This window comes from Bombina bombina, chromosome 8 (assembly GCF_027579735.1).
Source record: "Bombina bombina isolate aBomBom1 chromosome 8, aBomBom1.pri, whole genome shotgun sequence".
Lineage (NCBI taxonomy): Eukaryota > Metazoa > Chordata > Amphibia > Anura > Bombinatoridae > Bombina > Bombina bombina.
In genome coordinates this window covers 302068952-302081844 of record NC_069506.1, presented here as the reverse complement: position 1 = coordinate 302081844, position 12893 = coordinate 302068952, and the positions used below count along the sequence as shown (strand labels likewise).

The 12893-nt window shown below is 40.4% G+C and overlaps 1 non-coding gene across 1 annotated transcript; it reads right to left on the bottom strand.

Annotated features, from left to right (window-relative positions):
* Positions 1-10541: 10541 nt before the first annotated feature.
* Positions 10542-10660, bottom strand: LOC128639283 (5S ribosomal RNA). The gene has a single exon (XR_008399154.1). It is a non-coding gene; the product is annotated as a 5S ribosomal RNA (ribosomal RNA).
* Between the last annotated feature and the right edge of the window lie 2233 nt (positions 10661-12893).

Genomic DNA, 12893 nt, shown 5'->3' with positions numbered 1-12893 from the left:
GCTTTATAGAATCTCACCAGCCCAAAGAGCTTTATAGAATCTCACAAGCCCAGAGAGCTTTTAGAATCTCACAGACCCAGAGAGATTTATAGAATCTCACCAGCCCAGAGAGCTTTATAGAATATCACAAGCCCAGAGAACTTTATATAATTTCACTAGTCTAGAGAGATTTATTGAATCTAACAAGCCCAGAGAACTTTATAGAATATTACCAGCCCAGAGTGCTTTATAGAATCTCACAAGCCCAGACAGCTTTATAGAATTTCACCAGCCCATAGAGCTTTATAGAATCTCACCAGCCCAGAGAGCTTTATAGAATCTCACAAGCCCTGAGAACTTTATAGAATCTCACCAGTCTAGAGAGCTTTATAGAATCTCACCAGTCTAGAGAGCTTTATAGAATCTCACAAGCCCAAAGAGCTTTATAGAATCTCACCAGCCCAAAGAGCTTTATAGATTCTCACCAGTCTAGAGAGCTTTAAGGAATTTCACTAGCCCAAAGAGCTTTATAGAATCTCAGCAGATCAGATAGCTTTATAGAATCTCACCAGTCTAGAGAGCTTTATAGAATCTCACAAGCCCAAAGAGCTTTAAGGAATTTCACCAGCCCGGAGAGCTTTATAGAATCTCATAGGCCCCGAGAGTTATATAGAATCTCATATGTCCAGAGAGCTATAGAGAATCTCACCAGCCCTGAGAGCTTTAAAGAATCTCACAGGCCCAGAGAGCTTTATATAATCTCACAGGCCCAGAGAGCTTTATAGAATCTCAGCAGCCCAGAGAGCATTATAGAATCTCTGCAGCCCAAAGAGCTTTATAGAATCTCACCAGCCCAAAGAGCTTAATAGAATCTCACAAGCACAGAGAGCTTTTAGAATCTCACAGGCCCAGAGAGCTTTATAGAATCTGACAGCCCCAGAGAGCTTTATAAAATCTCACCAGCCCAGAGAGATTTATAGAATCTCATAAGCACAGACAGCTTTATAGATTCTCACCAGCCCAGATAGCTTTATAGAAACTCACCAGCCCAGAGAGCTTTATAGAATCTCACAAGCCCAGAGAACTTTATAGAATCTCACCAGTCTAGAGAGCTTATAGACTCTCACAAGCCCAGAGAGCTTTATCGAATCTCACCAGCCCAGAGAGCTTTACAGAATCTCAACACCCCAGAGAACTTTATAGAATCTCAGCAGCCCAGAGAGCTTTATAGAATCTCACCAGCCCAGAGAGCTTTATAGAATCTCTCCAGCCCTGAGAGCTTTATAGAAAATCACCAGCCCAAATAGCTTTATAGAATCTCACAAGCCCAGAGAGCTTTGTAGAATCTCACCAGTCTAGCTTTATAGAATCTCACCAGCCCAGAGGACTTTATAGAATCTCACCAGCCCAGAGAGCTTTATAGAATCTCACCAGCCCAAAGAGCTTAATAGAATCTCACAAGCACAGAGAGCTTTTAGAATCTCACAGGCCCAGAGAGCTTTATAGAATCTGACAGCCCCAGGGAGCTTTATAAAATCTCACCAGCCCAGAGAGATTTATAGAATCTCATAAGCACAGACAGCTTTATAGATTCTCACCAGCCCAGATAGCTTTATAGAAACTCACCAGCCCAGAGAGCTTTATAGAATCTCACAAGCCCAGAGAACTTTATAGAATCTCACCAGTCTAGAGAGCTTATAGACTCTCACAAGCCCAGAGAGCTTTATCGAATCTCACCAGCCCAGAGAGCTTTACAGAATCTCAACACCCCAGAGAACTTTATAGAATCTCAGCAGCCCAGAGAGCTTTATAGAATCTCACCAGCCCAGAGAGCTTTATAGAATCTCTCCAGCCCTGAGAGCTTTATAGAATATCACCAGCCCAAATAGCTTTATAGAATCTCACAAGCCCAGAGAGCTTTGTAGAATCTCACCAGTCTAGCTTTATAGAATCTCACCAGCCCAGAGGACTTTATAGAATCTCACCAGCCCAGAGAGCTTTATAGAATCTCACCAGCCCAGAGAGCTTTATAGAATCTCACCAGCCCAGAGAACTTTATAGAATCTCAGCAGCCCAGAGAGCTTTATAGAATCTCACCAGCCCAGAGAGCTTTATAGAATCTTTCCAGCCCTGAGAGCTTTATAGAATATCACCAGCCCAAATAGCTTTATAGAATCTCACAAGCCCAGAGAGCTTTGTAGAATCTCACCAGTCTAGCTTTATAGAATCTCACCAGCCCAGAGAACTTTATAGAATCTCACCAGCCCAGAGAGCTTTATAGAATCTCACCAGCCCAGAGAGCTTTATAGAATCTCACCAGCCCAGAGAGCTGTATAGAATCTCTCCAGCCCAATGAGCTTTATAGAATCTCACAAGCCCAGAGAGCTTTATAGAATCTCACCAGTCTACAGAGCTTTATAGAATCTCACCAGCCCAGAAAACTTTATATATTCTCACCAGCCCAGAGTGCTTTATAGAATCTCACCAGCCCAGAGAGCTTTATAGAGTCTCAGCAGCCCAAAGAGCTTAATAGAATCTCACAAGCCCAGAGAGCTTTATAGAATCTCACCAGTCTACAGAGCTTTATAAAATCTCACCAGCCCAGAGAGATTTATTGAATCTCTCCAGCCCAATGAGCTTTATAGAATCTCACAAGCCCAGAGAGCTTTATAGAATCTCACCAGTCTACAGAGCTTTATAGAATCTCACCAGCCCAGAGAACTTTATATATTCTCACCAGCCCAGAGAGCTTTATAGAATTTCACCATCCCAGAGAGCTTTATAGAATCCCAGCAACCCAAAGAGCTTTATAGAATCTCACAAGCCCAGAGAGCTGTATAGAATCTCACCGGCCCAGATTACTTTATGGAATCTCACAAGCCCAAAAAGCTTTATAGAACCTCACCAGCCCAGAGAGCTTTATAGAATCTCACCAGCCCAGAGCTTTATAGAATCTCAAAAGCCCAGAGAGCTTTATAGAATCTTAACAGCCCAGAGAGCTTTATAGAATCTCACAAGTCCAGATAGCTTTATAGAATCTCACCAGCCTAGAGAGCTGTATTGAATCTCACAGCCCAGAGAGCTTTATAGAATCCCACCAGCCCAGAGAGCTTTATAGAATCTCACCAGCCCTGAGACCTTTATAGAATCTCACCAGCCCAGAGAGCTTTATAGAATATCACCAGCCCAAAGAGCTTTATAGAATCTCACCTTCCCAGAGAGCTTTATAGAATCTCACCAACCCAGAGAGCTTTATAGAACATCACCAGCCCAGAGAGCTATATAGAATATCACCAGCCCAAATAGCTTTATAGAATCTCACCAGCCCAGAGAGCTTTGTAGACCTTCACCAGTCTAGAGCGCTTTATAGAATCTCACCAGCCCAGAGAACTTTATAGAATCTCCGCAGCGCAGAGAGCTTTATAGAATCTCACCAGCCCAGAGAGCTTTATAGAATCTCACAAGCCCAGAGAGCTTTATAGAATCTCACCAGCGCAAAGAGCTTTATAGAATCTCACAAACCCAGAGAGCTTTATAGAATCTCACCAGCCCAGAGAACTTTATAGAATCTCACCAGCCCAGAGAGCTTTATAGAATCTCAGCAGCCCAAAGAGCTTTATAGAATCTCACAAGCCCAGAGAGCTTTACAGAATCTCACCAGTCTAGAGAGCTTTATAGAATCTCACCAGCCCAGAAAACTTTATGGAATCTCACAAGCCCAAAGAGCTTTATAGAATCTTACCAGCCCAGATAGCTTTATAGAATCTCACAAGCCCAGAGAGTTTTGTAGAATCTCGCCAGCCAAAGAGCTTTATAGAATCTCACCAGTCTAGAGAGCTTTATAGAATCTCACCAGCCCAGAGAACTTTATAGAATCTCAGCAGCCCAGAGAGCTTTATAGAATCTCAACAGCCCAGAGAGCTTTATAGAATCTCACCAGCCCAGAGAGCTTTATAGAATATCACCAGCCCAAATAGCTTTATAGAATCTCACAAGCCCAGAGAGCTTTATAGAATCTCACCAGTCTAGAGAGCTTTATAGAATCTCACCAGCCCAGAGAGCTTTATAGAATCTCACCAGTCTAGAGAGCTTTATAGAATCTCACCACCCCAGAGAACCTTATAGAATCTCACAAGCCCAGAGAGCTTTATAGAATCTCACCAGCCCAGAGAGCTTTATAGAATCTCAGCAGCCCAAAGAGCTTTATAGAATCTCACAAGCCCAGAGAGCTTTATAGAATCTCAACAGCCAAATGAGATTTATAGAATCTCATCAGTCTAAAGAGCTTTATAGAATCTCACCAGCCCAGAGAGCTTTATAGAATCTCACAAGCCCAGAGAGTTTTGTAGTATCTCACCAGCCCAGAGAGCTTTATAGAATCTCACCAGTCTAGAGAGCTTTATAGAATCTCACCAGCCCAGAGAACTTTATAGAATCTCAGCAGCCCAGAGAGCTTTATAGAATCTCAACAGCCCAGAGAGCTTTATAGAATCTCACAAGCCCAGAGAACTTTGTAGAATCTCACCAGTCTAGAGAGCTTTACATACTCTCACCAGTCCAGAGAGCTTTATAGAATCTCACAAGCCCAGAGAGCTTTATAGAATCTCACAAGCCCAGAAAGCTTTATAGAATCTCACACATAAGGAAAACTCACAAGAGGGTGTTTGCTCAAAAAAGGTATGCCTTTATGCACAATATAAGGATAATATAATGATAAATTATGATTAAAAAAAAAACTTTTATTATGTAGGGTTAAAAGACAGCAAAGAATAACAGCTTCTTGCAGCACTCACACACGGTTAAAAACACTACACCTTTGTAATTAAAGTCATTCACCTAGATTACAAGTTTTGCGCTACAGAGGGTGTGAAACGAACACAACAAAAGTTGCGTTAGTTTACCCTCCATAGCGCTGCCATTACATGTGTTTGAAAAGCCGCCTTGTGCTTGCGATATGGTGGAGATGTGCGATCGCGGAATAAAAAGCCCAGTTTTTTTCAGGGAAAAGAGCTGATTTCCCAGGTAAGTTTTTATTTATTTTAAGATAGGAATCTTGTAATTTTAATTTAAAGTTAGGGGGTTGTTAGGTTTAGGGGTTAATAGTTTAATTTATTTTTTGCGATGTGGGGGCAGTCGGTTTAGGGGTTAATAGGTTTATTTATTGGCAGTGATGTGTGAGGCCAGAGGTTTAGGGGTTAATAATTTTGTTTAGTGGCAGCTATTTTGGGGAGCGGCAAAATAGGGGTTAATATCTTTATTATAGTGTGGACGATGTTGGGGTGCGGGGGAATAGGGGTTAATAACTCTAATATAGTGGTGACTATGTCGGGGAGCGGTGGAATAGGGGTTAATAACTTAAATATAGTGTTTGTGATGCGGGGCCTCGGTTTAGGGGTTAATTGGTAGTTTATGGGTGTTAGGGAACTTTGTAACAGTTTAGTTATGAATTTTGTGTAACAGTTTTGTGGCGCAAAACTCATAACTACTGGTCTCAGATTACGGAAGGGATCATCGCAAAACTTGTAATGGCAGCGCTATGGAAATGCCATGCAAAAACATCATTTTTTTTAAATGTGGGACTGACGTTTCATTACAGGCTAAAATGCTTGCGGTACAGCTATACCGACAAAACTCGTAATGACTGCATTACGGTTTTTATGCTGAAATGGCCATTTTTTCAGCGTTAAAATCCAAACACAAAACTTGTAACCTAGGTGAATAGTAGTAATTGAATACTATGTGCTACATTAGCAGAGACAATGTATCACCCCTGGTTTACCAGGAGAGGGGAGCATGTATTGCTCTCTTTCTCTCTCTCTCTCGCTCATCACTCTCTTTCCCTCTCTTTCTATCTCTCTGTTTCTCTGTTTTTTTTTCCTCTTCCTCTCTCTTTATCATCACTCTCTTTCCCTCTCTTTCTATCTCTCTGTTTCTCTCTTTTTTTTCTTCTTCCTCTCTCTTTATCATCACTCTCTTTCCCTCTCTTTCTATCTATCTGTTTCTCTGTTTTTTTTTCCTCTTCCTCTCTCTTTATCATCACTCTCTTTCCCTCTCTTTCTATCTATCTGTTTCTCTGTTTTTTTTTCCTCTTCCTCTCTCTTTATCATCACTCTCTTTCCCTCTCTTTCTATCTATCTGTTTCTCTGTTTTTTTTTCCTCTTCCTCTCTCTATCATCACTCTCTTTCCCTCTCTTTCTATCTCTCTGTTTCTCTTTTTTTTCCTCTTCTTCTCTCTATCATCACTCTCTTTCCCTCTCTTTCTATCCATCTGTTTCTCTGTTTTTTTCCTCTTCTTCTCTCTATCATCACTCTCTTTCCCTCTCTTTCTATCTCTCTGTTTCTCTGTTTTTTTTCCTCTTCCTCTCTCTATCATCACTCTCTTTCCCTCTCTTTCTATCTATCTGTTTCTCTGTTTTTTTTTCCTCTTCCTCTCTCTATCATCACTCTCTTTCCCTCTCTTTCTATCTCTCTGTTTCTCTCTTTTTTTTCTTCTTCCTCTCTCTTTATCATCACTCTCTTTCCCTCTCTTTCTATCTCTCTGTTTCTCTTTTTTTTCCTCTTCTTCTCTCTATCATCACTCTCTTTCCCTCTCTTTCTATCTCTCTGTTTCTCTGTTTTTTTTCCTCTTCCTCTCTCTATCATCACTCTCTTTCCCTCTCTTTCTATCTATCTGTTTCTCTGTTTTTTTCCTCTTCCTCTCTCTATCATCACTCTCTTTCCCTCTCTTTCTATCTCTCTGTTTCTCTGTTTTTTTTTCCTCTTCCTCTCTCTATCATCACTCTCTTTCCCTCTCTTTCTATCTATCTGTTTCTCTGTTTTTTTTCCTCTTCCTCTCTCTATCATCACTCTCTTTCCCTCTCTTTCTATCTCTCTGTTTCTCTGCTTTTTTGTCCTCTTCCTCTCTCTATCATCACTCTCTTTCCCTCTCTTTCTATCTATCTGTTTCTCTGTTTTTTTTTCCTCTTCCTCTCTCTATCATCACTCTCTTTCCCTCTCTTTCTATCTCTCTGTTTCTCTCTTTTTTTCTTCTTCCTCTCTCTTTATCATCACTCTCTTTCCCTCTCTTTCTATCTCTCTGTTTCTCCTTTTTTTTTTTTCTTCTTCTCTCTCTCTTTTTCTCTCTCTTCTTCTCTCTCTCTTTCTCTCTCTTTCTCCCTCTCTCTTTCTATCCCTCTCTCTCTTTCCTTCTCTCTCTCTTTCCTTCTCTCTCTCTCTCTCTCTCTCTCTCATTCTCTCTTTCTATCTCTCTCTTTCCTTCTCTCTCTGTTTCCTTCTCTCTCTCTCTCTCTCTCTCTCTCTCTCTCTCTCTCTCATTCTCTCTTTCTATCTCTCTCTTTCCTTCTCTCTCTCTCTCTGTGTTTCCTTTACTTCTCTCGAATTGTCATCTCTCTGCTTTCTCCTCTTTCTTTTGTCTGTTACTCTCTTGTTCTATCCGGGGGCACCAGGTAGCAAGATGTCTTTACCATATTTAGAATCACTGTCAAATCATTCATTTACCATTTTGACTGCATTAAAAAAGTATGAAGTTACCAGCCAAGTGAGAGTTTTATTTGTCTGAACAAGCATGTAATTATCCCTAGAGAACATGGTGCCCAAAGCTTATTGTTTATATAAAGAGATATTTTAATCTGTGACCTACATCAGCCAATTTATTTTGCAGTGTTAATGAATCTCTTATATATTAGTCATTAAATAACCTCCCCTGTAGGTAGCTAAAGATAAACTGGATTTAATTGACCTTTTTATAGCTAATGTACAAAGCTTCAGCTGTTCTGATTTTCAATCTTTTTTATACTGGTGATATTTAAATGTTGTTAGGGGAGATTCACTCTCGGCTAGATTACGAGTTTTAGGCGGTAATGGTGTGCGGGGCTAACGCTCACTTAAGACAACGCTGGTATTACAGGTTTTCTTCAAGCCGGCGTTAGCCTCAGAAAAGTGAGCGTTGAGCAAAATTTAGCTCCACATCTCACCTCAATACCAGCGCTGCTTACGGTAGCAGTAAACTAGCTAAACGTGCTCGTGCACGATTTCCCCATAGGAAACAATTGGGCTGAGCTGGCTGAAAAAAAACCTAACACCTGCAAAAAAGCAGCGTTCAGCTCCTAACGCAGCCCCATTGTTTCCTATGGGGAAATAAAAGTTATGTCTACACCTAACACCCTAACATGAACCCCGAGTCTAAACACCCCTAATCTTACACTTAATAACCCCTAATCTGCCGCCCCCGACATCATCGCCACCTACATTATATTATTAACCCCTAATCTGGCGCTCAGAACACAGCCGCCACCTACATTATACTTATGAACCCCTAATCTAATGCCCCCAACATCGCCGAACCCTACATTATATTTATTAACCCCTAATCTGCCCCCCCCCCAATGTCGCTGCAACTATATTACATTTATTAACCCATAATCTGCCACGGCCGCCGCCAACGTCGCTGCCACTATAATAAATGTATTAACCCCTAACCTAAGTCTAACCCTAACACCCCCCTAACTTAAATATAATTTAAATAGATTTAAATAAATGTACTACAATTAAATAAATGAATCCTATTTAAAACTAAATACTTACCTATAAAATAAACCCTAAGCTAGCTACAATATAACTAATAGTTACATTGTAGCTAGTTTAGGATTTATATTTATTTTACAGGTAACTTTGTATTTATTTTAACTAGGTAGAATAGTTATTAAATAGTTAAAATAAGTAAAAATTTACCTGTAAAATAAATCCTAACCTAAGTTACAATTACACCTAATACTACACTATCATTAAATTAATTACATATGACCTACAATTAACTACAATTTTAAATTAAATAAACTAAAGTACAAAAAAAACACTAAATTACAGAAAATAAAAAAACGAATTACAATTTCTTTAAACTAATTACACCTAATCTAATCCCCCTAATAAAATAAAAAAGCTCCCCGAAATAATAAAATTCCCTAATGTGAAAATTATTAAATACAAAAATTGGATGCGCCTACTCCTAACGATAAACAACATATATTGTGTATATCACTCAAAATAGTAAAATAGTGATGAAAACTAGTTAGCTGACAGGTGTACCAGCTGACTTATAAACCAGTGAAATATCAATATAAGTGTTGGAATGATAAAACAATAACTCTCAAATGTCTAAGGACCACTCGCTAGAGTGATCTAGTACTGAAAGCTAGTCAATTGGCATATCAACCAGCTAGCATATAAACCAGTGATGATTCAATATAAGTGTTCGAGTAAAAGATACTTAAACAAATATAAATATATATATATATATATATATATATATATATATATGTTCTCAGACAAAATAGACTAAAAAAATATACAGTCATATACAGAAATCAAGTCTGTAATATTCATATATATATATATATCACTTATCGTAAATAGTATCGCTAATCTCTGAGGCTGATAGTGGTGTCCCACAAGCTTGATAGCGAGCAATGGTAAAGTCCCCTATATCAATGGCTGATGATAATCTCTCCTGCACCAGGTGGATGGTGAATCCGCGGCTTGCTACTTCTTCAGGACAATAGTTGGTGTACAGTACTGCAGTATCAAACAAAAAAGAAAAAAGAAGGCGCCACAATAGTGCAATATCAGTGGTGTTAGCAATAACCCCTACTCCAATCCGTTGTACTTACAGGATATCAAGCACTTGAAAAGTGCCACAACAGCATTCTGTGCTCTTATAGTCGCTCAGCAGACTAATCCCCGTACTCTCCGGACTCCTCCGTGTAGTGAATGTAGCTGTGTACAAGCACAGGTGCACATAAAGTGAGGATTTGTCTGATAAAACCAAACAGTGAATTAAGGTGGCCGTCACAGAAGTTACCACAACTTCAGCTTAGTGTGACTGTAAGGCTGCTCTATATATTAAATTAAGAATCCGTGGAAAGTCTCATATAGTTAAAAGACTTTATTAAAAACAATGTTAAAACACGACGTTTCACAATCTTACAACGACCGTTTCATCACGTGAGTTACATGTTTAATTATCCACAGATTTAAATACGCTTGTAAGCGTCCTAGAGGTTGCACTGCGCAAACGCGAAAATTTCCCCTCTCTGTAAGGCCAATTATATCACATTCTGAGCAGACCAATCAGAACAGTATTTGCGCAACACACCTCCGTAATACAGAGACTAATGTATCAAAGATGATCTAAAATAATATCAGTCATTTTTATGTTTAGAACTGTAACAGGGAGGCAATAAAGCTTGTTTAGCGCTGTGTGGGTATGTTGTATTTAAAATCTCATTTAGCGCTATAATATATTTATGCTAAGCTGCCGGAAGCCTCGCGATTGCACACTGCAAATCCCCTTACAATCTAGCAATGTTCTTTCTGCATCACACTAAATATTTAATATTTATAACCGAACAGATAAGATAAGACATAATCCTTCCCCAAAGTCCTACCTAGAAGTATAAATCTGTCAAAGACACTCCCTCTTTATATTAATGTTTTCCCACTTTAATATCTAAATCATCTGTCTGAAATACACTCAAGACGACATAGATATTAATACGGTCCTAATCAGTCTACCACACCCGGTGTTCCCAGGCGGTCTCCCATCCAGGTACTGACCGGGCCTGACACTGCTTAACTTCCGAGATCAGACGGGATCGGGTGCATTCAGAGTAGTGTGGCGGTAGGCATTATTAGGACCGTATTAATATCTATGTCGTCTTGAGTGTATTTCAGACAGATGATTTAGATATTAAAGTGGGAAATCTGTCCGCTTGACATTAATATAAAGAGGGAGTGTCTTTGACAGATTTATACTTCTAGGTAGGATTTTGGGGAAGGATTATGTCTTATCTTATCTGTTCAGCTATAAATATTAAATATTTAGTGTGATGCAGAAAGAACATTGCTAGATTGTAAGGGGATTTTCAGTGCACAATCGCGAGGCTTCCGACAGCTTAGCATAAATATATTATAGCGCTAAATGAGATTTTAAATACAACATACCCACACAGCGCTAAACAAGCTTTATTGCCTCCCTGTTACGGTTCTGAACATAAAAATGACTGATATTATTGTAGATCATCTTTGATACATTAGTCTCCGTATTACGGAGGTGTGATGCGCAAATACTGTTCTGATTGGTCTGCTCAGAATGTGATATGATTGGCCTTACAGAGAGGGGAAATTTTCGCGTTTGCGCAGTGCAACCTCTAGGACGCTTACAAGCGTATTTAAATCCGTGGATAATTAAACATGTAACTCACCTGATGAAACGGTCGTTGTAAGATCGTGAAACGTCGTGTTTTAACATTGTTTTTAATAAAGTATTTTAACTATATGAGACTTTCCACAGATTCTTAACCCCTTAATGACCAAGGACGTACGCCACACGTCCTCTAAAAAAATACACTTAATGACCGAGGACGTGTGGCGTACGTCCTTGGTCTGGAAAGCAGCTGGAAGCGATCCTGCTCGCTTCCAGCTGCTTTCCGGTTATTGCAGTGATGCCTCGATATGGAGGCATCCTGCAATAACCCCCCTTGGCCATCCGATGCAGAGAGAGCCACTCTGTGGCCCTCTCTGCACCGGACATTGATGGCCGGTAGCGTTGGTGGGTGGGAGCCGACTTGGGAGGCGGGTGGGCGGCCATCGGTGAGATCTGGAAGGTGGAGGGGGGCGGGATCGGGGGCGGATCCTTCGGGGGCGCGCACGGGCGCGCGCGCGTGCACGGGGGGGTGGCGGGCGGGCGCGTGCACGGGGCGGGAGCGGGTGGGAACCGCTACACTACAGAAAATTTTTTATAAGTATATTGTCAAATAAAATGAAATACTTTTTTTTACCAAAGCATCTAAGGGATCTGGAGGGGTGGGGGGTTGGTATTGGGGGGGGGGGGAAGCTACACTACAGAAAAGGGACATTTTTTAATTAAAAAAAATGCATATTATTCACTAAAATGGGTACTGGCAGACAGCTGCCAGTACCCAAGATGGCGCACATTAAGTCAGAGGGGGAGGGTTAGAGAGCTGTTTGGTGGGGGATCAGTGAGGTTGGGGGCTAAGGGGGATCCTACACAGAAGCATATGTAAATATGCAAAAAAAAATGCACAAAAAAGCCAAAATTTTCCTTTTATTTTAGTACTGGCAGAGTTTCTGCCAGTACTTAAGATGGCGGGGACATTTGTGGGGTAGGGGAGGGAAGAGAGATGTTTGGGAGGGATCAGGGGGTCTGATGATTCAGGTGGGAGGCTGATCTTTACACTAAAGCTAAAATTAACCCTGCAAGCTCCCTACAAGCTACCTAATTAACCCCTTCACTGCTAGCCATAATACACGTGTGATGCGCAGCGCCATTTAGCAGCATTCTAATTACCAAAAAGCAACGCCAAAGTCATATATGTCTGCTATTTCTGAACAAAGGGGATCCCAGAGAAGCATTTACAACCATTTGTGCCATAATTGCACAAGCTGTTTGTAAATGATTTCAGTGAGAAACCTAAAATTGTGAAAAATTTAACGTTTTTTTTAATTTGATCGCATTTGGCGGTGAAATGGTGGCATGAAATATACCAAAATGGGCCTAGATCAATACTTGGGGTTGTCTACAACACTACACTAAAGCTAAAATTAACCCTAGAAGCTCCCTACATGCTCCCTAATTAACCCCTTCACTGCTGGGCATAATACACGTGTGGTGCGCAGTGGCATTTAGCAGCCTTCTAATTACCAAAAAGCAATGCCAAAGCCATATATGTCTAATATTTCTGAACAAAGGGGATCCCAGAGAAGAATTTACAACCATTTATGCCATAATTGCACAAGCAGTTTGTAAATAATTTCAGTGAGAAACTGAAAGTTTGTGAAAAAAAATTGTGAAAAAGTGAACGATTTTTTGTATTTGATCGCATTTGGCGGTGAAATGG